This window comes from Erpetoichthys calabaricus, chromosome 3, assembly GCF_900747795.2.
Source record: "Erpetoichthys calabaricus chromosome 3, fErpCal1.3, whole genome shotgun sequence".
NCBI classification, from domain to species: Eukaryota; Metazoa; Chordata; class Cladistia; order Polypteriformes; family Polypteridae; genus Erpetoichthys; species Erpetoichthys calabaricus.
In genome coordinates this window covers 133,805,829-133,832,172 of record NC_041396.2, presented here as the reverse complement: position 1 = coordinate 133,832,172, position 26,344 = coordinate 133,805,829, and positions in this window count along the sequence as shown.

Genomic DNA, 26,344 nt, shown 5'->3' with positions numbered 1-26,344 from the left:
ATGGCTAAAAAACACGGTCACTGTTCAGGACTTGCATAGTCTCACTGACAATACATTACAAAACTTGAATGTGGCTTTTTGCAATATACTCCATGGTAATCAAAATGCTCTCTCATCTTGTTGGAGTACTCTTGTACCTGTGAACCAGCTCACTAAAACTCCCCCATCACTGACCAGTGCTGCATCTGTATTTAAATGATAGCACTGAAGGCAGAAGCACTCCAAAATGGAGGTAAAGCATGCTAAAGTAAAATGAAACACCATAACAATGACCTTCTCCTAAGTTCATATCTGAGATGATTGTCTTACAACCCCAATAATGGGGACATAATTCTTTATAACAACATAACTTTTTGGGATTTGGTCTCAAACATTTTAATTTTGCAGAACCACTTTTAGACTTTGCCAATGGAACTTTAAACTTGATTCCTTTTGCCTCAAGATACTGCTTCACTGCTGAAATAGAACACTTTTGAATCTAATCCAGAAAAACAGCTGCTGTCACTCAAGTTTTCCTTCCAGACTGCTAATATATTTTGTCTGCATTAAAAACTTACTTTTTTAATCCTCATTGAAAATTATTCATACCTTCTTCATCCACAGATTCCAGTTTCCCAGCATTTATAAAATTCTTCAGCCAGAAACTCATAAACTACCCATGACTGGCTCTGAAATCCTTCAGCGGAGTTTCTCCCTTCTCAGTGATGGTAAGACTGAACTTAGTGTAAAGAATAGTAGCCTTCCCTCGTAGCACGTTTCCATCCATGGACACCCATTTGAGACTCTTATCATTTAGCTACACATTTAATGTGGGCATTTGACAAATATGGGATTCATTCACAGGGAAACTCTAAATAGCAGACATATATTGAGCAGCAGCAGCAGCACTGGAGCAGCAGCAAATGGAAGAACAGAGAACACAAGAGAAACTAATCAAATACGTTAGTAAAGTTTAACTGGAGAAAAAACTGACACCCGATGAGAAGAAGTAACCAACAGTGCAAAGTTGATCACCCAGCGTTTGGTGAAGCTTAAAGTCAATGTTCTCCTAGCAATTCAGTTGAATCCAGAAAGCACAGAAGCTACTGCAGAAAGTGATGAAAGTTAACACTGCTTTGAACATAAGTTTGACCTATTCTCTGCCCATTGAGGGCATTTTTATATATTGTGCGTCCTGCTGAATGTACAGTTCAGGTTTTCCAGCCAACAATACAGACAGCTTCACCTGCTAAAAATGGTAAGTTAATTTGGAGTTGGTCAGGAGAATAGCTGATTTGGAGGACCACATTAGGAACTTGACAGCAATTAGGCAAACTAAGAATTGGATCGACTAAGTTTGTTTAGACAATTTGGCTACTTCTGATTCCGCTTCAGTCTCACTGTAGTCAGTACGCGGGCAAAATCAGCAGTACCAATTCCGTCGCAGAGTGAGTAGATAACAGTCAGTTGGGAGTCTAAGAAGCCAAAATTTAGTCCATCGGCGACTAGGTCACCAATTAGGGCCCATAAAAGATTCCTAGCACTCTGCAGCATGCCTGTGGAGCCTGAGAACAATAAAATGTTCATAATTGGAGATTCTAAAGTGTGTAATGTTAGAATTTCAAATTATGTTAAACCAGTAGTTAATATTAAATACCTCCAGGGGCGAAGGTATTGAACACTGAGGCTAAACTGGATCTGCTTGCCAAAGATTATATGTATACCTTATTGTTGCATGTCGGCACATATTAACTTATAGCAATCTGGAGTATTTAAAGAGAATATCATCTCTATATGTACCAAAGCAAAAAAGAAAATTTTGGAATTTAATTACATTTACTTTGGTTCTTCCCTGACTAACACATTCAAATATTAAAAGAAGACAGTGTAACATCTAGATTGTAACTCTGTTTGAAAATTTAGTGACATTTTGAGTAGGTTAATTGAAATCGTGAAAAACAATTTAGATTAGCTAATATCAAATTACAATATGGACCTTGAGAGATGCATTGGATGCAGTACCTCCGCTTTAAAGCATAAGTGATCAAAGCACATAGAAACGCATCCTATTTTAATAAAAGCACTCGCTCTCCTAAATTAAAGTGTCGAAAACTGGAGCACAGATAGAAAACAGCAAAAATGCAGGTCTTTCGAATTGCATGGACAGAGAGTGTTAAAAAAATATATAAAAAAAGCTCTCTTAAAGCGCGCTCAGACAACTATTCAAAAATAATAGATAACACAATAATAATCCTGGTGTACTGTTTAGAACAGTGGCTAATTTAACAAATGAGAATTCAGAACTACAGTGCAAATACTAACAGACATTAGCAATACAGAGTTTATGAACTTCTTTAATGAGAAAACTGAAAATATAAGATCCCAGATCTCAGCATCACAGTGCAAACCTCATACTAGCTTGGTAAACTCTGTGTTGACTTGCATTGAAAGGTTTAGAAATTGTAATCCTGTAAAAGAACAGGGAGTCTTAACTTTAATTTCTAATATGAAACCTCCTACTTGTTCTTAGATCCAGTGCCAACAAATCTAGTAAAACATGCAATGGATGTTCTTGCAGCACACATTTTTACAATTATGAATAGCTCTTTATTGCATGGCACAGTACCTGATGTACTAAAAGTGTCAGTCATCAAACCATTACTTAAACAGTCAGACTCAGCCCATATATATTTAATAATTACGGACCCATTTCAAATTTACCCTTTTCCTCTAAAATATTTGAAATAGTAGTTGCCAACCAGTTTTGGTCTCACCTTACACATCACAATTTATTTGAGAAATTTCAGTTTGGCTTCCGTACCAGTCATAGTATAGAAACTGCACTAACACATGTTGTAAATGACATTCTGACATCCTCTGATGAAGGCTATTCCACTGTAATTATGTTGTTACATTTAAGCACAGTGTTTGATGACATTTTACAACAAAGGCTAGAAACTGACATTGGGCTTACAGACAATGTACTTGCCTGGTTTAGTTTTTATTTATCAAATCGATTCCACTATGTAAAGAAATGTGCCGACAGTATCATTATACATAGAAGTGAGGTATGGTTTCCCTGGGCACAGTACTGGGACATTTACTGTTTTCACTTTATGTGCTTCTACAGGAATCTATCATTAGAAAGAAATTAATTTTCACTTGTTTGCAGATAACATTCAGTTGTTCCTTTCTTTTAGACAAAATGACACCTCTTAATTAGATGTGTTTGTGTGTTAAGGAAGTAACAACTGTAACAACAAACAGCTTGTTCACAGCGCTTTCACTGGCTAATAGACTGCTGCACCACAACACAACTCTGCTTGGCACCATAAAGTAAAATGGGACTTCCACCTGCAGCTAAACTCACTTCCGTACGCGAGCAATTCACCACGCTGCCGTTTAGATCTGGCAGTGCCATGATGATGGTGGCAAGCAGAGGTGCATCGCAGTGTAGCAATCTATTAGCCTGCAACAGCGTTGCGAAGAAGTTGTCTGTTGTTACAGTCCTACCTTTGTCCAATCTGATAGCAGTCGTGAGACATCATATCTTTGATTGCCGGTACAACAAATAGTTCTGAGCAGGCATCAGCCACAATGCTGCTCTTGTGAAAAGAATGGAGTTAAACGCCATCAACTCAGAGAGGGAGAGGAAAGTTTGTTGTACCACGTGAACATCACTGAGAAAATAAAATTGAACAATAAAAAACAAGTAGGGCGGCATGGTGGCGCAGTCGTAGCACTGCTGCCTCGCAGTAAGGTGACCTGGGTTTGCTTCCCGGGTCCTCCCTGCATGGAGTTTGCATGTTCTCCCCATGTCTGTGTGGGTTTCCTCCCACAGTCCAAAGACATGCAGGTTAGGTGCATTGGCAATCCTAAAATTTTCCCTAGTGTGTGCTTGGTGTGTGGGTGTGTTTGTGTGTGTGCCCTGTGGTGGGCCGGTGCCCTGCCCGGGATTTGTTCCTGCCTTGTGCCCTCTGCTGGCTGGGAATGGCTCCAGCAAACCCCTGTCACCCTGTGTTAGGATATAGCTGGTTGGAAAATGACTGACTGACAGAAAAACAAGTGCTAACTTTTACAAGTAGCCATAATTTACACTGGGTGTTACAGACTCAAATCAAATGTATGTTTTGATTATATTATTGTAAAAATAATAATAGCAGCTCACTACTCAAAATGGAGCGCGCCCGGTCTCAAACCTGGTACCTTTGAGTTATAAGGTAGCAGTACTTACCTCTGCACCATTCAAGAATACATATCAACTTTCTGTCAATTGACATTTGAGCTTGGGTTTTTAACTCATTAACAGCAACATGTAAATCAAATTTTTTTTTTCTTTGATTATATGCTTGAATAAAAGCGCACGTTTTTATTTGATATTTGGACTAAAGTCTTCACACAATACACTTCACATCATTATTTTTAAAAAATGGAAAAAGTTTCTGCTTTAGGTATGTGTTCAGAATTTCTTGCCTCTCATTTCCTTTCATCCTACACTTACCCAGATCTTTGTAGACACAGAACAAACATGAAATGCATGTATTCCAAATAACGATATACTGTATTATTTACCCTATACAATTCCAGGCAGCTCACATGCAGATAAAGAGCCTTGGCTTGAGCTGGGAAAACTTTTTGCCTGAGTTGAGCTCCACCAAGGGGGAGGATGGGATAGCAGGCTGCTTGCTGCTTGTGCTGATCGACACATTTACAAAACAAAAAACGCAGATGGAAAGGTACGAAAGGATTTAAGGTGGGTAGGGATTATGAGTTTTTTCATAGGCTTCAGGGATTTTAGTGGTAAATAGTAAATCTAAATTAGCCCAATATGAGTGCCCCGTAATAGATTGGATTCATTTACAGTTTTGCCTCTAGCTTTTAATATACTGCTGCCAAATATCTCCTGGCCCCTAGAAAGAAGCAGGACCTGAAAGTAGATGGATGTATCTAGAAATCAGTTGTGTAATAAGAAAACAAATTGGATTCTTATTGTGCCTAGTATAGTAACAACACATCCCAAGAAAACCTAATATAAATTATATGAAAACATATATAATAGTCTGAAAATTATAACTACTAAACTACAAGTTAGGCATGTTATTTTCTAAAGTATAAAATGGACTGGCTTCAGCAAAAGACTGACAACATCATTTTATCTGTATTAGCTATTTAATGTTTCAAAAGAAAATTTAGTAAATGAAATGAAGTTTAGCCAATTATGGCAAAAGTGACTTTAAAAATAAATTGTACTAGTGAAATAGTCATTTTAATGACAGACTATGAAGTCAAATTCCCTCAGCATTATCCTTTCATTACTTACTTAATGAGCTAGCCAATTAAGAACATCATAATCTCAGCTGGGCTTGCATTCATAAAAAGATGTAGCTTCAAAGTAAATTACTAGGGAGATATTAAGTAATGGATACAGGACTCTCAATTGCAAGGTCAGGTAAATGTTTTGATGCTAGGTCAGATACAATAAATCTTTACAAAATAAGGCGGAGGAACAGGAGAGATTAAATAGAAATATTTCTACTTTTGTAAAAATGCTTTCAAGAAAATATATCTCAATTTTGTTCTCTAAAATTTTTAAAAGCAAATGCAGCAAGTAAGGTTTGCGGTGCCACTCACTGAATAAAATAAATAATTAAATATTTTAGAATATTTTGAAACTAACACTAGTTTATAGTTTGACCTACTGTGATTTACCTTTAATCTGAGTTCAGAACTGGTAAAGTCCTGAAAGGGAGTGTCAAAACTATTGAAACACCTTGCCACTCAATACAATAATTTTTTAATTTTATTATTTTGGTTTTTCATGAACAAACTTAGTAAACCAAATGCATTTCAAAACATAAAGCCAAAAAGTGCACAAAACTAAAAAGGAAAATGGCAACATTATTCAATTATGAAGATGTTAACAAAAAACAACAGAAAAACAGAAAATGGATACACAACTCTGGTCGCAGAGAACAAATTTAAAACCACATTGAGCCAGAGGTCCACTGAGTTTATAGTCAGGAAATGGTTGAGGCAAGGGCTTATTGTCAAGTGGACAAGTCATCCCACCTTGAAGACAGTTATCAACCCACAATCCCAGAAAAGCTATATTGTTTGTGATTTTATATTTATTGTATTTGGTAGTGATGTGCATTTTTTTGTTTTTTATTTTCTTACTGATATTATAGAATGGATCAAGTCAAGTTGGGAAGCATGCACTGGTTGCTGCACCCACTACACAATGAAACAACTAGGGATCCCGGTTTACAACCCCCCAGGCAGACATGGGGTCCAGTCCCTCCCTCCGGAAATGACACTCTATCTGCCGCAGCCAGGTGTTACATGGGCGACCCCTTGGTCTGGTCCAGCCACTCGGGTCCCCAACAATGAGGATCTTACGAGCCGGATCACCCTCGGGGGAAACGCGCCACATGGCCGTAACTGACACTCCCTCACAATGCAGGTAATGTGCCTCATTCGGGACTCCATGAGCAACCGCTCAATTGACTCAAAGTCAAACCAACGGTACCCAAGGATTTTCCAGAGAGTCACAGTACCAAAGGAGTCCAGTCTTCGTCTCGGGTCACTGGATAGCATCCATGTCTCTCAACCATATAGCAGGACAGGAAGCACCAGGACTCTAAAGACTTGGACCTTCGCCCTTTGGTATAGCTATTGGGAGTGCCACACACCCCTTTCCAGCGACCTCATGACTCCCCATGCGCTCCCCAATCCGTCTACTGACTTCATAGGAAAAGTCACCCGAGACATGAATGTCATTGCCAAGGTAAGTAAACCTCTCGACAAGGTCGACACTCTCTCTGCAGACAGACACACTGCTGATGGCTGTGCCCAAGAGGTTATTAAAGGCCTGGATCTTGGTTTTTATCCGGGACACTCGCAAGCCCAGACACTCCCCATGACTCCTCGCTCAGTCACTCGAGCGTCCCGATCAGAGCCTCCATTGACTCTGCGAAGATCACAGCATCGTCAGCAAAGTCAAGATCTGTGAACCTTTCTTCACCAACAGATGCCCCACAGCCACTGGACCCCACGACCTTGCCCAACATCCAGTCCATACAAGCATTGAACAGAGTAGGAGCAAGAACACTCCCCTGATGAAACCCAGAATCAACTGGGAAAAACACAGAGGCCCTGCCTCCACTCTGCACAGCACTCACAGTACCAGTGTACAGGCCTGCCATGATATCCAGCAACCTCGAGGGGATCCCGCGAACCCTCAGGATGTCCCACAGGGAAGCTCAATCAACTGAGTCGAACGCTTTGCAAAAATCAACAAAGGCTACAAAGAAACTCTGCCGATATTCGCGTTTACGCTCCATGAGAACCCTCAGTGCCAGGATGCGGTTGATGGTAGACTTGTTAGACGTAAAACCAGACTGTTCCGGTCGCTGGTAGGTGAGCAAGTGATCACAGATCCTATTGAGGATGTAGTAATTTAGTAATTTATTCAAGCTAAAAACGAAAAAACTGAAATTCTGGTTGTTGGCAGAAATGAAAAAATAAGCCTGATCACCTGACTTTACAAATCAAGTCAAAAGTAAAAAATGTAGGGGTTAGTATGGACTTAGATCTAAACTCCAAATCACATATTAACAATATTACTCTATGACTATTTATTCATTTAATTAACACTAAAAAATGTAAAGCTCTTATAACCTGTCAAGATGCTAATAAATTAAATCATGCCTTTATTTTTTAGCTGACTAGATTAATGTAATGCACCACTTACAGGACAACCTAAGAAATTCATCAGTTGGTTCCTTTTGTAGATCGGCGCCAGGTGCAGGTGCACAGTTCGCACGACCCACTCTACGGCTCTGTTGCTGATAACATCAGAAGCACAAGTATAACGTTTACCGCTGAATTACATGGAATTAATTCAACACAAAACTCTGGACAAAACTGTCCATTATTGTGAAACACTCTTATAAGTTATTACCTGCCGTTCAGATCTTTCCTCAAGTAACTATTATTTATACTAGGAGATAGAATACTTGTGGTTGTGGAAAGTTAAAAAACAGCATTCAAAATTCAGTTAATAAATTTAAAAAATGCAAATGATTATTACAGTCAGTGGCACAAATTAGGGCTAGCTGATGCACATACAGTAATTAACTTATTACAGCTGCAGATTCTACTTTTCTTGCAATTGTAAAATAGGCTCCATTTTGAGGTGGTGTACATGCTTAAAAGAATAAACTAAATTCCACATAATATGCCTACCTTTTTATTAACATTAACTTTTACTTTCAATACTTAAATACATTTAATATCAGAAAAATACTTTTGATTCTTAAGTAAAGAAAACATGAGCTACTTTAAGACTTTTACTCAGATAGTATACTAATAGGAAATTTTAACTTTTACCAAAGTCATTTTCTGGTAAGATACTTGTACTTTTACTCAAGTGTGGATTTCAGGTACTTTATACAACACTGAAATGTTTTATACTGTAGGCAGATAATTTTTATTTGTGCCTGTGTTTTCCTGTGTCATTCACAGAAATAACTTCCAAAAATGGTTTGTAGTTTGGCTGTTAATTGCTTGATGTCTTCTCATAAATTATTTAAAAAAAATAAAATTAGAGTCTCTGAGTTCCATTCAGTATCCATGGGTAATTATTTGAGAACTAGCAAAATACCCGCGCTTCGCAGCGGAGAAGTAGTGTGTTAAAGAGGTTATGAAAAAAAAAGGAAACATTTTAAAAATAACGTAACATGATTGTCAATGTAATTGTGTTGTCATTGTTATGAGTGTTGCTGTGTTTTATATATATAAAATACACACACACATATAAACATATATATACATATACATATACACATATATATACATATCTACATATATATATATATATACATATACACATCCACATATCAACATATATATATACACATATATACACACACACACGCTTTATGGGTGATGATTGTTTTACTCTTTTTATCTTTATTTTATTTTATTGTAGAATCAACTCGTATCTGCGCACAGCAGGGCAGCCGTGGGCGGATGCGTATGGTGTATTCACTCCATGTTATCGTGCATTGCGCTGTCGGTGGTATTTTGATAAAAGAATTTGAACAACATATAAGAAGCGTATAAATTATTAAACAGTAAAACATTAACATTTAAGAAGTAAAGTTACATTAAGTACTACTGCAGTGCCTTCGGGTATACCTCATTTTTTGTTTGCCCATTACATGCTGAAATGTATACATTTTTTGGTGCACCAACCCGAGAACACGCGACATATAACCGAGCGTGGGAGAAGCATGGATTTTAAACACGCGTTCAGTTCATCTGCTGGTCTCCCTCGTGGAATAACTGGTAATGTTTGACTAAAATCTATAGCGAGTAAAACGACATTACCTCCTATTTTTTTTTTTATGATCTCTGAGATCTTGCTTTTTTCAGTTCAAGGCTTCATAAGCTCTTTTATGTTGTATGGTGTACTTATCCCAAACCATCATCTTTGAATGTTGCAAGACTTTCGCCTTGTATGTAGATCGGGGTAATTACATTCATTGCATTCCTAGTCTGAATCACAATGTGATTGTATGGGTGCTTACCTGCCACTGTAGGGTTGCCACCCGTCCTTTAAAATACGGAATCGTGCCGCGTTTGAGAATGAAATTGCGCGTCCCGTTTTGAATCAATACTGGACGGGATTTATCCCGTATTTTTTTTTATCATTTTTTTTTTAAAGCAGCGTCTCATGCAAATCATCCGACACGTATTTTATGAAGATGCCTCCTTTCCTACTTTTGATTGGGTAATACTTGATGTCATCGTTAGTTTGATTGGTGTTTTTAACTGTCCAGTGAGGAGGGCGTGTCTTTTAAGTAGAGTGTGCAAAGTGTTGGCACTGAGATGTGGCGTCAGCGCCATAGTTGAAGCCCCTAACGTTACGGTCAGCAAGTCGGCTAACATCCGCCATGTGCCGTCTTTCAGTTGCGAGAAGCAGATCATAGAATGGTTGAAACTGTTGCCCCTAACGTTGCGCCACGGCGTGTGGTTCGTTTATACCTCGTGTCTTCTCATTAAACTTTAATCTCGCGAATATGTTATTGCAATCCGCAGCGGGAGCGTTTCTATAAACTTAATTTAAAGTTACGTTTTACACCGTGCTTTGTTTCCCTTATGAACATGCTTGTATGCTTAACTCGCTCCGTTCTCAATTGTTTAATTTATTTTTTGCTCTTCGCTGTTTGCGGGTCTTCCTCCATTTCCCCCTACTTCGTTCTTTTATCTCGCGAATATGTTATTGCAATCCTTAACGGGAGTGTTTCAATAAACTGATTGAAAATAGTTTTGCATTTACCTTTTTAGTAAAAGGCGAGCTTTTAAGCCTGAGAAATCACCCCGTAAATGCACACGTTTAATTGGACATGTGTTAATATGTATGGTTACACAGTATTAAAAGACAGTGAACAACGTCAGTTACCTTTGTTCCCGCGTTTGATAAAAGGTGAGCTTTTAAGCCTGAGAAATCACCCCGTAAATGCACACGTTTAATTGCACATGTGTTAATATGTATGCTTACACAGTATTAAAAGACAATCAAAAATTAACATCATTTACCTTCGTTCCCGCGTGTGACTCGTGCTGTAAATGTGTTCCTTGTTTTTAGTTCACGTGATTACGTAGGAGGCGTGATGACGCGATACGTGACTCCGCCTCCTCCATTACAGTGTATGGACAAAAAATATGTTCCAGTTATGACCATTACGCTTTGAATTTCGAAATTAAACCTGCCTAACTTTTGTAAGTAAGCTGTAAGGAATGAGCCTGCAAAATTTCAGCCTTCCACCTACACGGGAAGTTGGAGAATTAGTGATGAGTGAGTCAGTGAGTCAGTCAGTCAGTCAGTGAGGGCTTTGCCTTTTATTATTATAGATAAGTTAACTGCCACCTTGCTTTTCAGAGAATCCTGGTGTAATGGCTGTATCATCCAGCCACCAGTCATTTTACTGAATATTAAGGAGGTGCTCAGCTGTGGACTCAACACCTGAGTGTTGAAGTCATATCAGTCAGTACTCACTGAAATGATGACCACAATCAGTGAAACTCAGATCAGACTGGAGAACTACCATTGATATACACAAGCATCTTCCTGGTAATATTATTACCAGCATTAGTGGCATTATTTAAAAACATTTAATGATTGCTTGTAATTAACTAATTGCAATTTCTTACCTTTATTCTTAAGTATCGTTAGTAAGCCATAACAGGTGATTTTTGGAGAAGAGTCTAGTTGCTCCTCTGGAGCGCCATTATTCATTAACTCCACTGAACAACCAATTGGATTGTTCATTTATGTCACTTAGATTACTGAACAGTTGTCATTATTTGAGTCAGGTAACCCTCCAACCCTTGTTGTTTAAGATTTTAACAGACAGTGGGCACTTTTTTGTTCATTTCTTCCATTATGAGTGATGCCCTGCTTTTGGATTCCAGGTGTGGTGAGATCTCATCTTGCTCAGGATATTTTTTAGGCTTGTACCCCTTTTCCCCATTTTGTAGATTTTGGACATTTACAGTATATTTTCAAACTAAAAGCCTGAGCAGATCAAGAACAAAAAAGAAATGGTTCTCCGCATGTGTTATGAAATATTCTGTAAAACTTATTTCTCAGATTGAATTTACTTTTGGAAAGCTGCAAAGTAGGAGTTTTAACACTAGAATTACCAGAGCCTACGAAAAAACTCGTAAATCCGTCCCACCTTAAATCGCGTCTTAAATCCGTTTGCACCTCTCCGCCAGAGTCCTTTGTCATCTAAATGTGCTGATAAACAAAAACTACTAGCAGCCAGCTATTCCATCCCCCCACCGACTTAGAATGAACTTCTCTCCTAGCTCAAGCCTTGCCTTGATTTGATTACCTGGGATTGAAGTGGAGTTTTACAGTGGAAATAATTCTAGCGTTATTTGGAATACACGCATTTCATGTGTGTTCCATTTCTATAGTAGGCTGTGCAAAGACATTTTTAAAACAGAAACGTTTTTCATATTCTAATAGTAAATGACAAAATGTAGGCATAAACTATATAACGTATGAAGCCTGAAGTCCATATATCAAAGAAACACTTTCACAAAAGGTACAAATAAGAGAACACGTGTGCTTTTCTTCAAAAAAAATATAACTGCACAAAAAAAAAGCCGCGTTAGCATGCCACATTGACACTCTTACTACAACCGCCGCGGTGGCGTAATGGTATCAGCTCCTGACTGGGGATCGGAGGGTGGCGAGTTCGATCCCGCACGGCTCCACTTCGAGAAATGAACTGCTCTCATTCATACAATTTTAGAATAACAACATAAATTTGATTTCAGTCTGTAACAGCCGGTGTAACTTATGATACTGGTAAAGGTTAGCTTTTTTTTTTTTTTTTTTTAATTCACTTTTCATTCTCGCGCTATAGGTCTGCAGTGTATCACGATGCATACTACCCCCCCCACCCCAAAAGGGTTCTGACACACAAACGCTGGCGAAGCTGCCTTCTTCGTATCTCACCGTCACTTGAAATCAGCAGTTCTTAGCTGCTTATCAATCCATACAACCCCATCTGACACAGCTGTTTTCACATAAATAAAAGTGTACTTTTATTCAAGACTATAACCGAAGAATAAAGAAAGCAAGTTACAGTTGGTGGTTGATACGACAGCGTGCGTGGTGCAATGCTAAGAACTGCTGATTTCTGATCTGTGCTATATAAAATCATCACATTCAAATATTAACAATATTATTTGAAAATGAACAGCGTCAGATCAGGTGTGAATTTATGCTGGAAGTGGAAATTCTCTGATGTGGAATGTGGGCGTGGGTGCGAGTGGTGGACATAACTGGGAATTACTGTGAATGTGTGTGGTGTTTTGAGATACTGAATAGAGCTGCAAATTACAGGGAACTCTCAGATGTGGCGGGATAAACAGCTGACACATAAACTTGAATGAATCACCTCTGTATGGTTATGGGCGTGGGTGTGAGTGGTGGACATAACTGGGAATTACTTTGATGTTGCGTGGTGTTTTGAGATAATGAATGGAGCTGCAAATTGCAAGGAATTCTCAGATGTGGAATTCTCTGATGTGGCGAGATAAAACCTGACACACAAACATAGGTGAATCAGTTGTGCTTGATTATTATTTTGAGCAAACAGACACCGCAATGGCCACAGCTCCGTCACTAAAGAGGAGGTTGTCCCCTTCGGAGGCTTTGGCTCTGCTGCAAGAAATGGACGATTGCGACTCAGACGGTGGCGAGGAACTTATTTTCGATATCGAGGAAGACGATGAGACAGACACAGAGGAGAGCCCAGATGAGGATTCTATATCAGACAAAGAGAACAGAAGCCCTCCCCGCAAGAAACGTCCAGTCCAACATAAGAACAGCACAGCTGCACCAGGCATAAAGGCAAAAGATGGCACCATTTGGATACAGCAAGAAGTTGGGCGTCGTCCTGCCAGTCGATCTGTCACACACATGTCCTTCAGCGAAGCAGCCGGACCTATGGAGCTCGCCAAGGTAAGTCCTGCTTTCAATAATGTTTTTTGATGGTCTGTATATGAAAAACATTTTTATGTTACTTATATAAAAGATGCATCGAATGTTGTTTACGTATTTACCTTTATTTATTTACTTATCTTCCTACAGCGTAAAGTAACCAGTCGACTGCAGAGCTTCTTGTGTTTGATCGACATAGGTATGTTGTGGACAATCAGAGATTGCACAGTCCACGAAGGTCACAGAGCAGACCCCAGCTGGAGCCTCTCCCTCTCTGAACTGATGGCATTTATCTCCATTCTTTTGACAAGAGCAGCGATGACTACAGTTGGTGCTGTGGCTGATGCCTGGTCAGAACTATTTGTTGTACCGGCAATCAAAGATACGATGCCCCGGCACCGATATCAGACTATCATGCGGCATTTGCGCTTTGACAACAAAGACACCCGTGCAGAACGTGTGAAAAACAACAGATTTGCTGCGATTTCGGACATCTGGCAACTTTTTGTTGAGAACTGTGTTCTGAGTTACAACCCAGGGCAGCATATTACGGTTGATGAGCAACTGTTTCCAACCAAGGTCCGTTGTCCTTTCTTACAGTACATTGCGAGCAAGCCTGACAAATTTGGCATCAAGTTTTGGATTGCGGCAGATTTGGAGACAAAGTACATGTGCAATGCCACTCCTTATTTAGGAAAAGATGCCAGTCGTCCCACGGGAGAAAGACTTTCCGAGTCTGTGGTCATAAAGCTTATGGAGCCATTTCTGGACAAAGGCAGAACCGTAACAACAGACAACTTCTTCACGTCACTTTCGCTGGCTAATAGACTGCTGCACCGCAACACAACTCTGCTTGGCACCATGAATAAAGTGCGACGTGAACTTCCACCTGCAGCTAAAGGCAGTTCAGTACACGAACAATTCTCCACGCTGGTGTTTAGATCTCCCAGTGCCATGCTGACAGTGTATGTGCCCAAAAAGAAGAAGTCTGTCTGCATTCTCAGCACAATGCACCATGATGTGGAGATTGGGCAAGATAAAAAAAAAAAAACAAACACGGTCACAGACTACAACCACATGAAGGTATGCTAATGAAAAAAATATTAGTGTGACGAAGTATTCTGGTGCTATTCTGGTGATAAAATGATTTCTTCAAAATGTCACATATATTTGTCTTTCTTTTTTCCCCAGTGTGGCGTTGACATCATGGACCAGAAGGCGCGTGCTTGTTCAGTGCAAACAGGAACACGCAGGTGGCCGGTTGCTGTGTTCTACAACATCCTTGACCTAGCAGCGATGAACGCACACGTACTGTATAAGGCATGCACGGGGTCCACTGAGAAAAGAAGAGTGTTCATGGCTCACCTTGCAGAGGAACTTCGTCGTCGCTTCTTACAGGAAAAGGCGATGGAAAAAGAAAAGAAGATACAGCGTCAACAAACTTCCGTTCTAAGACCTCAGCTTCCCCCAGGGAAGAAAGTACAGTGTCAGGTGCTCATTCACTGTAATAGGAACCATAGCACAGAGAGGTGTGTACACTGCAACAAGTACACATGTCGTAAATGTAGGAATGGCGGACCTTGGGTGTGTGGGAACTGTTAATATTTGAATGTGATGATTTTATATAGCACGGATTGGAAATCAGCAGTTCTTAGCATTGCACCACGCACGCTGTCGTATCAACCACCAACTGTAACTTGCTTTCTTTATTCTTCGGTTATAGTCTTGAATAAAAGTACACTTTTATTTATGTGAAAACAGCTGTGTCAGATGGGGTTGTATGGATTGATAAGCAGCTAAGAACTGCTGATTTCAAGTGACGGTGAGATACGAAGAAGGCAGCTTCGCCAGCGTTTGTGTGTCAGAACCCTTTTGGGGGGGGGAGGGGGGGGGCGGTAGTATGCAGCGTGATACACTGCAGACCTATAGCGCGAGAATGAAAAGTGAATTAAAAAAAAAAAAAAAAAAGCTAACCTTTACCAGTATCATAAGTTACACCGGCTGTTACAGACTGAAATCAAATTTATGTTGTTATTCTAAAATTGTAAGAATGAGAGCAGTTTATTTCTCGAAGTGGAGCCGTGCGGGATCGAACTCGCCACCCTCTGATCCCCAGTCAGGAGCTGATACCATTACGCCACCGTGGCAGTTGTAGTAAGAGTGTCAATGTGGCATGCTAACGTGGCTTTTTTTTTTGTGCAGTTATATTTTTTTTGAAGAAAAGCGCACGTGTTCTCTTATTTGTACCTTTTGTGAAAGTGTTTCTTTGATATATGGACTTCAGGCTTCATACGTTATATAGTTTATGCCTACATTTTGTCATTTACTATTAGAATATGAAAAACGTTTCTGTTTTAAAAATGTCTTTGCACAGCCTACTATAGAAATGGAACACACATGAAATGCGTGTATTCCAAATAACGCTAGAATTATTTCCACTGTAAAACTCCACTTCAATCCCAGGTAATCTAATCAAGGCAAGGCTTGAGCTAGGAGAGAAGTTCATTCTAAGTCGGTGGGGGGATGGAATAGCTGGCTGCTAGTAGTTTTTGTTTATCAGCACATTTAGATGACAAAGGACTCTGGCGGAGAGGTGCAAACGGATTTAAGATGCGATTTAAGGTGGGACGGATTTACGAGTTTTTTCGTAGGCTCTGGTAATTCTAGTGTTAAAAGACTATTCCTGTCCAATCATTAACCTGTCATAAAATGCATGATTTGATGCCTACCGCCATCTATCATGGTTGTGCTAGTCAATGTCTCTTACTGTATGTGGTATGCTAAAGTTTGTAGTGCCTTATTTCTCTATTTACACACTCTTTGTACATATTGGATTCAAAGATCCAAATGAAGCACATGCGTAAACAATTGCCATCTAGAAAATAGTTTGAAAATATATCCATGTAACTGCTTAGTGCAACTTTATGGGTGTACTCGTAATCAAGAACAAAGTTCAGTTTAGTGATCAGCCATCTAAAACCACGCATCGTGTAAAAGGAAACATAAATTCCTGGATAAAATCAATTAAAGACATGGGAACATGTACACTCCACACAGAAAGTTACTAAGTTGGTCATTTGAGTTAATTTTCTTGGATCTTTAAGACAGTAACATTGCAGTACATTACATAAAATAATATTGAAAGCAGAAATATTTTTACTTGATATTTACTATAAATGTTGGAATGAGGTCAGAACTCTACCGAAAAAGATGAAAAATCAATCACATTCTCATCTCCGACATTGTTTGCCTATCAGAGTTATCAGAGATACTGAGTTTTACCACTCTGATTCAGGTTCTTAAGGCAGTAAGTACCAATGGGCACTGTTGACTGTATCAGTACCAGTACCAGTATCCTCATTATTGTATGAAACAAGCTGATGTACTGAAATACCAAAGTCCTTGGTGATTTTAGAGACCAAAGACTTCCTTTGTCTTGATTTTTAGACGAGGAAATAAGTGTGAAAGTTGAATGTAGACTGGTAGTCTTCACACTCTTTTCTGGAGTAAAATTATTGCTGCTGTATTTAAACTATTCTGTCAATTGGTAGAAAATTACTGTTTTTTTTCAACTCATATTAACTACTCTTATTTTACTGGCATTCAACAGAATATGCTTCAGTTTACTATAAAGTTTAAAATGCTCAGTGGTGCCCTCAGTTGAATAAGAAAATATGAAGAAAAAATGGAGAAGTAAGTGAAAACTTATTTTTAAATTTATCAGAAAGGTACTCTTTATACTATTGCTTTATTTTCACAATTCTCTTTCTTGTTAGCAATTTGCTCCCTCTAATTGTTTTTCAATGCATTCTACACCATTGTACACTAAGTACTGATGCAAATCATAATAAGGTAATTTTCTCAGTTACTGTAGATCAGAGGTGGGCAAGTGAGGCCTTCGAGGTCTTTTTCTGTGGCCGTCATGAAGGTATCAGTGAAACAAGTGATTGCGGCCTTTTGGCTTGTTCACACTAGCCAAAAATGTTCAATGAAACAAACATCGTAAACGAAGATTCGTTTGGTCTCCGCGTTTATACCTGACGGAATGGTCAATGACAGCTAACAAAATACAGCCAAACTGAATGCAAGTTATGCCAATAGCAGTTAAGCTAGATACTTACTGCGGATAGAGTGCACGCGCACTGCAGATTTTTGCGAGTACCGCTGTAATTATTTCCCGTGGTAACTAAAGTGGCCAATCAAATGGCACCGAAAAGGTTTAAAGTTCAGCATGCTTAAATTTCAACAAAAGTAGTCAGATCCATCATTTCCTCATCTGATAATTATCGTTGTGTTTTACTGGCCATATAATGCAGTTACCGCCGTCAAAGAAATCCAGACATGTAGACAATGAAAATCGACAGTTCAACAGTGAATGGGAGTTGGATTTCTTCATGTCAAACCAAGGAAATTCCATGATGTGCCTAAGATGCAAGACACAAATAACAACATTAAAGAGATCAAATGCAAAACAGCACTATGAGAGTTGTAAGTCACACATGAAGTACATCAATTTAAAAGATGAGGCCAGAAAGCAAGTGTATGATTCCTTGAGCTAGAGCCATACAAAAGAAACATCCATGTTCGGCAAATTCAAATCATCATTTCACAATCCGGAAGTTGAGGCAACGTTTCGAGTCACATTCAAATTGGATGTCGCTGGAAAACCATATACTGATGTAGAGCTATTCAAATCATGCATGCTTGAAGTTGTTTAGTGTCTCGAACCATCTCAACTTCAAAAATTTAAAGATTTACTTCTATCACGAAGGACAATTGTGAGGCGCCAAGGTGAGATCGAGGTTGACTTAAAAAACCAACTGAAAAAAATATGCCAGGAGTCCAATACTTTGTATTCTGTAGTGTTGGATGAATCCTGTGATACAACAGATACGGCACAACTGCTTATTTTCATGAGAACAATGTCACCAACATTTGACATCCATGAAGAGTTGTTGTCCCTAATCAGTCTCAAATCAACAACAAAAGCACAAGATATTCTCACAGCATTTAACAACACTTGTGTAGAGAAGAAATTGGATCTAAAGAAACTTGCTGCTGTGTGTCGGGTGCAGTGTGAGTTGGGTGGTGGCCGAAGGCGGGGACCTTGGCGGTCCGATCCTCGGCTACAGAAGCTGGCTCTTGGGACGTGGAATGTCACCTCTCTGAAGGGGAAGGAGCCTGAGCTAGTGCGCGAAGTTGAGAGGTTCCGGCTAGATATAGTCAGACTCACCTCGACGCACAGCTTGGACTCTGGAACCAATCTCCTTGAGAGGGGCTGGACTCTGTACCACTCTGGAGTTGCCCCCGGTGAGAGGCGCCGAGCAGGTGTGGGTATACTTATTGCCCCCCAACTTGGAGCCTGTACATTGGGGTTTACCCCAGTAGACGAGAGGGTAGCCTCCCTTCGCCTTCGGGTGGGGGGACGGGTCCTAACTGTTGTTTGTGCGTATGCACCGAACAGCAGTTCGGAGTACCCACCCTTTTTGGAGTCCCTGGAGGGGGTGCTAGAGGGCATACCTTCTGGGGACTCCCTCGTTCTGCTGGGAGACTTCAATGCTCATGTGGGCAATGACAGTGAGACCTGGAAGGGCGTGATTGGGAGGAATGCCCCCCCCCCGATCTGAACCCAAGTGGTGTTTTGTTATTGGACTTCTGTGCTTGTCACGGATTGTCCATAACGAACACCATGTTCAAGCATAGGGGTGTTCATATGTGCACTTGGCACCAGGACACCCTAGGCCTCAGTTCGATGATCGACTTTGTGGTCGTGTCATCGGACTTACGGCCACATGTCTTGGACACTCGGGTGAAGAGAGGGGCGGAGCTGTCAACTGATAACCACCTGGTGGTGAGTTGTCTTCGATGGTGGGGGAGGATGCCAGTCAGGCCTGGTAGGCCCAAACGTGTTGTGAGGGTCTGCTGGGAACGTCTGGCAGAGCCCCTGTCAGAAGTAGCTTCAACTCCCACCTCCGGCAGAACTTCGACCACATCCCGAGGGAGGTGGGGGACATTGAGTCCGAATGGGCCATGTTCCGTGCCTCTATTGTTGAGGCAGCTGACCGGAGCTGTGGCCATAAGGTGGTCGGTGCCTGTCGTGGCGGCAATCCCCGAACCCGTTGGTGGACACCGGCGGTGAGGGATGCCGTCAAGCTGAAGAAGGAGTCCTACAGGACCCTTTTGTCCTGTGGGACTCTGGAGGCAGCTGATAGGTACCGGCAGGCCAAGCGGAATGCGGCTTTGGTGGTTGCTGAGGCAAAAACTCGGGCGTGGGAGGAGTTTGGGGAGGCCATGGAGAACAACTTTCGGACGGCTTCGAGGAGATTCTGGTCCACCATCCGGCGTCTCAGGAAGGGGAAGCAGTGCAGTGTCAACACTGTATATGGTGGGGATGGTGCGCTGCTGACCTCGACTCGGGATGTTGTGGGTCGGTGGGGGGAGTACTTCGAAGACCTCCTCAATCCCATTAACATGCCTTCCAATGAGGAAGCAGAGCCTAGGGACTCAGAGGTGGGCTCCCCCATCTCTGGGACTGAGGTCACCAAGGTGGTCAAAAAACTCCTTGGTGGCAGGGCCCCGGGGGTGGATGAGATACGCCCGGAGTTCCTCAAGGCTCTGGATGTTGTAGGACTGTCTTGGCTGACACGCCTCTGCAACATCGCATGGACATCAGGGACAGTGCCTCTGGATTGGCAGACCGGGGTGGTGGTCCCCCTCTTTAAGAAGGGGGATCGGAGGGTGTGTTCCAACTACAGGGGGATCACAATCCTCAGCCTCCCTGGAAAAGTCTATTCAGGGGTCCTGGAGAGGAGGGTCCGTCAGATAGTCGAGCCTCGGATCCAGGAGGAACAGTGTGGTTTTCGTCCTGGTCGCGGAACAGTGGACCAGCTCTATACCCTTAGCAGGGTCCTGGAGGGTGCATGGGAGTTTGCCCAATCAGTCTACATGTGTTTTGTGGACTTGGAAAAGGCATTCGACCGTGTCCCTCGGGGAATCCTGTGGGGGGTACTCCGAGAGTATGGGGTACCGGCCCCCCTGATAAGGGCTGTTCAGTCCCTGTACGATCGGTGCCAGAGCTTGGTCCGCATTGCCGGCAGTAAGTCGAACCCGTTTCCAGTGAGAGTTGGACTCCGCCAGGGCTGCCCTTCGTCACCGATTCTGTTCATAACTTTTATGGACAGAATTTCTAGGCGCAGCCAGGGCGTTGAGGGGGTCCGGTTTGGTGGGCTCAGGATTGAGTCACTGCTTTTTGCAGATGATGTTGTCCTGTTTGCTTCATCAGGCCGTGATCTTCAGCTCTCTCTGGATCGGTTCGCAGCCGAGTGTGAAGCGGCTGGGATGAGAATCAGCACCTCCAAATCCGAGACCATGGTCCTCAGCCGGAAAAGGGTGGAGTGCCCTCTCAGGGTTGGTAGCGAGATCCTGCCCCAAGTGGAGGAGTTCAAGTATCTTGGGGTCTTGTTCACGAGTGAGGGAAGAATGGAGCGTGAGATCGACAGGCGGATCGGTGCGGCATCCGCAGTAATGCGGGCGCTGCATCGGTCTGTCGTGGTGAAAAAGGAGCTGAGCCGCAAGGCGAAGCTCTCAATTTACCAGTCGATCTATGTTCCTTCCCATCTCCTATGGTCATGAGCTATGGGTAGTGACCGAAAGAATGAGATCGCGAATACAAGCGGCTGAAATGAGTTTCCTCCGCAGGGTGTCTGGGCTTTCCCTTAAAGATAGGGTGAGAAGCTATGTCATCCGGGAGGGGCTCAGAGTAGAGCCGCTGCTCCTTCGCATCGAGAGGAGTCAGATGAGGTGGCTCGGGCATCTGATCAGGATGCCTCCTGGACGCCTCCCTGGTGAGGTGTTCCGGGCACGTCTAACTGGGAGGAGGCCCCGGGGAAGACCCAGGACACGCTGGAGGAACTATGTCTCTCGACTGGCCTGGGAACGCCTTGGGATTCTCCCGGAAGAGCTAGAAGAAGTGGCTGGGGAGAGGGAAGTCTGGGCATCTCTGCTCAAACTGCTGCCCCCGCGACCCGACCTCGGATAAGCGGGAGACAATAGATGGATGGATGGATAATTAATAAAAGCATGCCTGTATATGTTGTTAATGACTTCATAATGGTGCGGCCTTGTTTGAGTTAAAGCAGTCGTCAGTGGCCTTAGTGCGAAAAAAGGTTGCCCACCACTGCTGTAGATGAATTCCTCATCAATGCTTATAGACCAAACCATAATGAGTGTCACACTTTATACTATTTGTCTCCTATCTTCCAACCACCAAAAAAAGCCTCCACTTTAAATACCTGTTCTGATATTATAATTCTATGGCCTTAAAGGTCAAACATCTCTGGGCATCTGCCAAATTAATTCTTTATTTACATAAAAAAAATAAAATGACACAGATGCAGAGAGTCATATACATACAAAATACCATGTTTACTGCACACATTTAATTTCCATATGTGGTTTTGTTACTAAGTTAAAGCACGCAATACAGAAGAGATACAGGAATTAGTGTGAACATCACTTAATTAAATTTTTGTTTCAACTTTGTATAATGCTTTCAGTTAGCATATCAAAATGTAATGAAATGTAATCAAATGCAATCAGGCTATCTTAAATAATACAGAAATATACAATAGATACTAAGATTATAATTTGATATTTTGTAATGTACTGTATATTGATCAGAGAATGCATTGTTCTGTGTTTTGAAGGAGGATAAATTTCTCCTGAAAGTCTTATCACAAATAGGGTGCAATGTAAGATCAAACTAGCAAAATAAAACATTATAAATAAAGTCACTATACTGCAAAGGCAGAAACTGACCTTTTTTGCATTACATCTGCAAAGTAAGCAGTAACTGATGAAAGACTAATATACAATTGTATAATTAACCTTGACCTTAATGTTACAAGATGATTTGAATTCAAACATAAAGAGGGTTATCTTCATTAAAGCAGCAGTGGCAGACAAGAATGAGAAGGAGAAACAGTTAATCACAATGACTGCCACAATTATAATGAAGAAGCTCAGAAAAGACTATGCTGTTCTGTAATAATCATTCTTCAGCCTTGATTCAAAAACTATTGGTAGATTCATCATTCCAGCATTTGGGTGCCATATGTTATGTAGTGTAGTGATTAAGAGGTGAAGTATTCACTGGAGGACATTTCTGTGAGTTACGAGTGATCGGTTTAGCAGGAGTTAATACAGAAAAACAGGAATAAACAAAGGAAACATGAAGGGACAATGAAACTCACAATCAATTTAAAAAAGAAAGACCAACTGAATCCAGAAATTTTAACAAAAGTAAGTTTAACATATGCTTGGAATATGACTTTGTCTAAAAATACAGTAGGGTTTAAATGTTTTGGGGCCTTATATAAAATGTTTAGAGTGAAGTAATACGAATGTAGTTACACCACCAGTCACACTCCCTACCCCTATGCACATATAGACCATAAAGGCAAGCCAGGACTTTCACTAGCCAGATCAGAAGAGGAACACTTTAGACCAGCTTGTCCTTCAAAACTACCTGCTGGCTTCTGGCCTAAACAGGTCCCAAAATGGGAAGCAGGCTTTGAAAATTGATTAAAACTGAAAAAGTTCCATTTTATGAAAAAAAAGCATTATAAGAAAGATAAAACCATGAAAACTCTGGCCTGAAAAACAATCCTAAACTGTAATCTTTATGATTTGAGAGCTTAATTAACAACAATACAAATTAAGACAAAAATGCTTAACAGAGCAAAAAAGGCAAAATGATTTGGTTAAGATGGCAGTCCATAAAAACATGTCCCAATACTTAATCTGTACACATAATTCAAGAAAACAAAGCAAGAAAATCACAAAAAAAACAGTATATTCAAAGAAATATTAACACTTGCAACGCAACCCCAATACATTCTCGGTGTTCTGCTGCTGAGTCTCTCTTTTCTGACTAAATATAAAGCCAGAAGGAGGGGCCAGCACCCTGTCTGACACAATAATTTTAGGGTAACATAGCATTTATCTTAAAGAAATAGCATAAAGGGTTAATAAATGTGAGAAACTTGTTCAGGCATATCAGGAAACCAGATAAAGGTCAAGTGGACAGAGACAAAAAATGTAATACACAAAATGTACTGAAAGATCGTTAAGAGATCAAACTCCCTGTAGTCAAAAAGATTGGACAGTTGTTATATACACAGACATTTCAAGGGTGGTGGCTCAACCCAATAGGTATAAGAAGAAGAAGAATATAATAAAACAGATTTTTATTTTTCACTTGGGTGTAGATCAACAAACCAACCAGAGTAAATGTATGCATTAATTGACACTGTTATGTAAATTGTGTTGCTTCTAAAACAGACCTATACCCTTAATATTTTGAACATTCTCATCATGCTGACTGCTATAAAGAACACTCCTTCTTCAAGCATTTGCTGAATAGTAATAAATAACACAATGAATGGCTTTCTTCCAGCCTGGTTTCTGACTCAAAAAGTTTTTATCAGACGTGTCCTGTTAGAAGACAATAGCCTTCATGCCTGCAAAAGAAAAGGGTCTGGGCAGCACATGATTTTTTAAAAAAGGTGAGGTATAGTCAGTGCTGCCATTGAAAGGGATATAGCATAAAGGAATATCACTAACAGAATGATTGTGTATGACAGCTCATCACTGAAGTACAGTACATGTAAACTTTGTGTGGTAAATTATTACATTATGCAAAATGTTCCTGACAGTGTTAACTCACTTGAAATGCTATATGCACTTGATGAATGGAATGAACACTGCACTCCATTCTTGCAGACAATTCAATGAAATCAAAAAAAGTATAGGATCCTTAACATTATGTTCAGCCTACATCGAAACCTCGTGTTTTGTCTTGATAGAGTAATATTTTACTCTACTTTCCCCTTATGTATTATTAATATGTAGCCTCTGTCAGAATGCCTCAAATCTCACAGACTTACCACTGTTTATAAGGTATTATAGTATACGTATAACTTCTCCCCACCTTTCCTTCTACATCTATAACTTCAGGCAATTAGGTGTAGTAAAAGACAAGTAGGAGTTAAGTTACACATAAAATAATGTATTATTGATAATATTCATAAATAATAACAATATGCAAAGTACATTTGAATATTGGCAACCATACAACCTGATTAAATGGTGATGTGTAGTTTCAGGCAGCACACAGACTTGTTAGTTACTTAATGTCTCTAATTCATTTGTGGTCAGCTTTGAGACACATGCCTGTTTAATATGGCTGCCGAGCTGTGCTCTCCATAGTGTTGTCCTTTCAGTTCATCAGTTTGGTAAGAGAGAGAGATGCTTTTTCATCAGATGTTAGTAAGAGAGAGAGTGAGGTTAACCAAGCAAATTTTATAGATGTTCTGTCCAACCCCTACAGCCAATATGGCGTCGTGGTACTTAAAGGCTTCTGACATAAGCCAATTCCAAACAGCCATACTTCAGACCAATAGAACATCTTAACACCTGCACCCAAACCATATGTTAAGGTAAAGCTTGGCAGTTAGGCAGCCTGGCTTTCTTGCGGGGTTTGAAGGGAGAGACTTCAGAGAAACATTAGCCAAACTTGTTTCAGGCACTTCCCCCCCCAACTCTGTCGTAAAATTCAAAGAGACTCAGCTGTAAAGGGGGGGCGGGGGGTAAACATGAATGCTTCTCACTAATGTAACACTAAATTACATTGCTTTGCCTAGCATACAAATAAAGATATATAAAATATTTATCAAGTTATATGCAAAATCTTACATCACAACACTTGTATTGTTGATGCCAAAAGAGCCCAAAGGTTATCTTCTTTCACATGTAAATTAACAATAGAAGAATGTGGCCTTATCACTAGTAATTATCTTCTTATATAATATGCAACTGTGGCTGTCCATTTGTCTGTCTAGGATTTTAAATCACCTGTAGCTCGCAAACCATTTGAACTATTGACCTGAAATTTGGTACACAGATACTACATGATATCTACTATCTGCTTTCGGGGTGATGATTGACCTCCAAGGTTATTCCTCTTTTTATTTTTATTTTATTTTATTGTAGAATCAACTCTCGGGCGCCATTCTCATCCCTACCACCTTCTCCGTCACTTCTCCTATCTCTTCATATTTTAAATCATTCTTGAGATTAATTGAAGACTTAAGTGCCAACTTAAGTGAAAAATTAATGAAAATATACTAAATAATTGAAACACTTACTTAATTACTTTTAACGTGAAAAGATGCTGACGAAAGAAGAGAAGAAGTGGGCGGCTAGGGTGGAGAAAAGAAGAGCTGCAAGCGCATCAACCTCTGAGCAAATGAATGCTAAACCTACAGAGAAAGAGTATGAAAACTATGAATGCTCAAGACAAGTGTAGGTGTTATATTTTAAGAATATAAAAGGGGATGCTATATTCGTACTAAGTATTTGACATACACATTTGGGCTTCTTTCTGTTCCTGCACATTGATTTCTAGTTCACATAGTTGTAATAATATTTGAATTTTCTGACTACCAACTGCTATTTTATAATGATTCTTTTGTTTGTACTCCTCATTCACTCTTGGCACTTTAATAAAGATATATGTTCCATCAACAAAACCAATTAAATTGGGAAACTCCATAATGCATGCATTCATTTAGCTTTTAGGTGAATTACAAGGGGTGAAGTATTGCGGATTAAACATCTTTTGAGTATAGCTAGAAATGCCCCACATTTTAGGTACCTAGATGAGTAAAAGCGGGGGCATTGGGAGGCTTTACTATGCTAGTATTTACAAGATCTTTAGACCAGTGGTTCTTAAACTTTTTTTCCTGACCCAAGTTTGCCTTATTTTCTTGTCTTCAA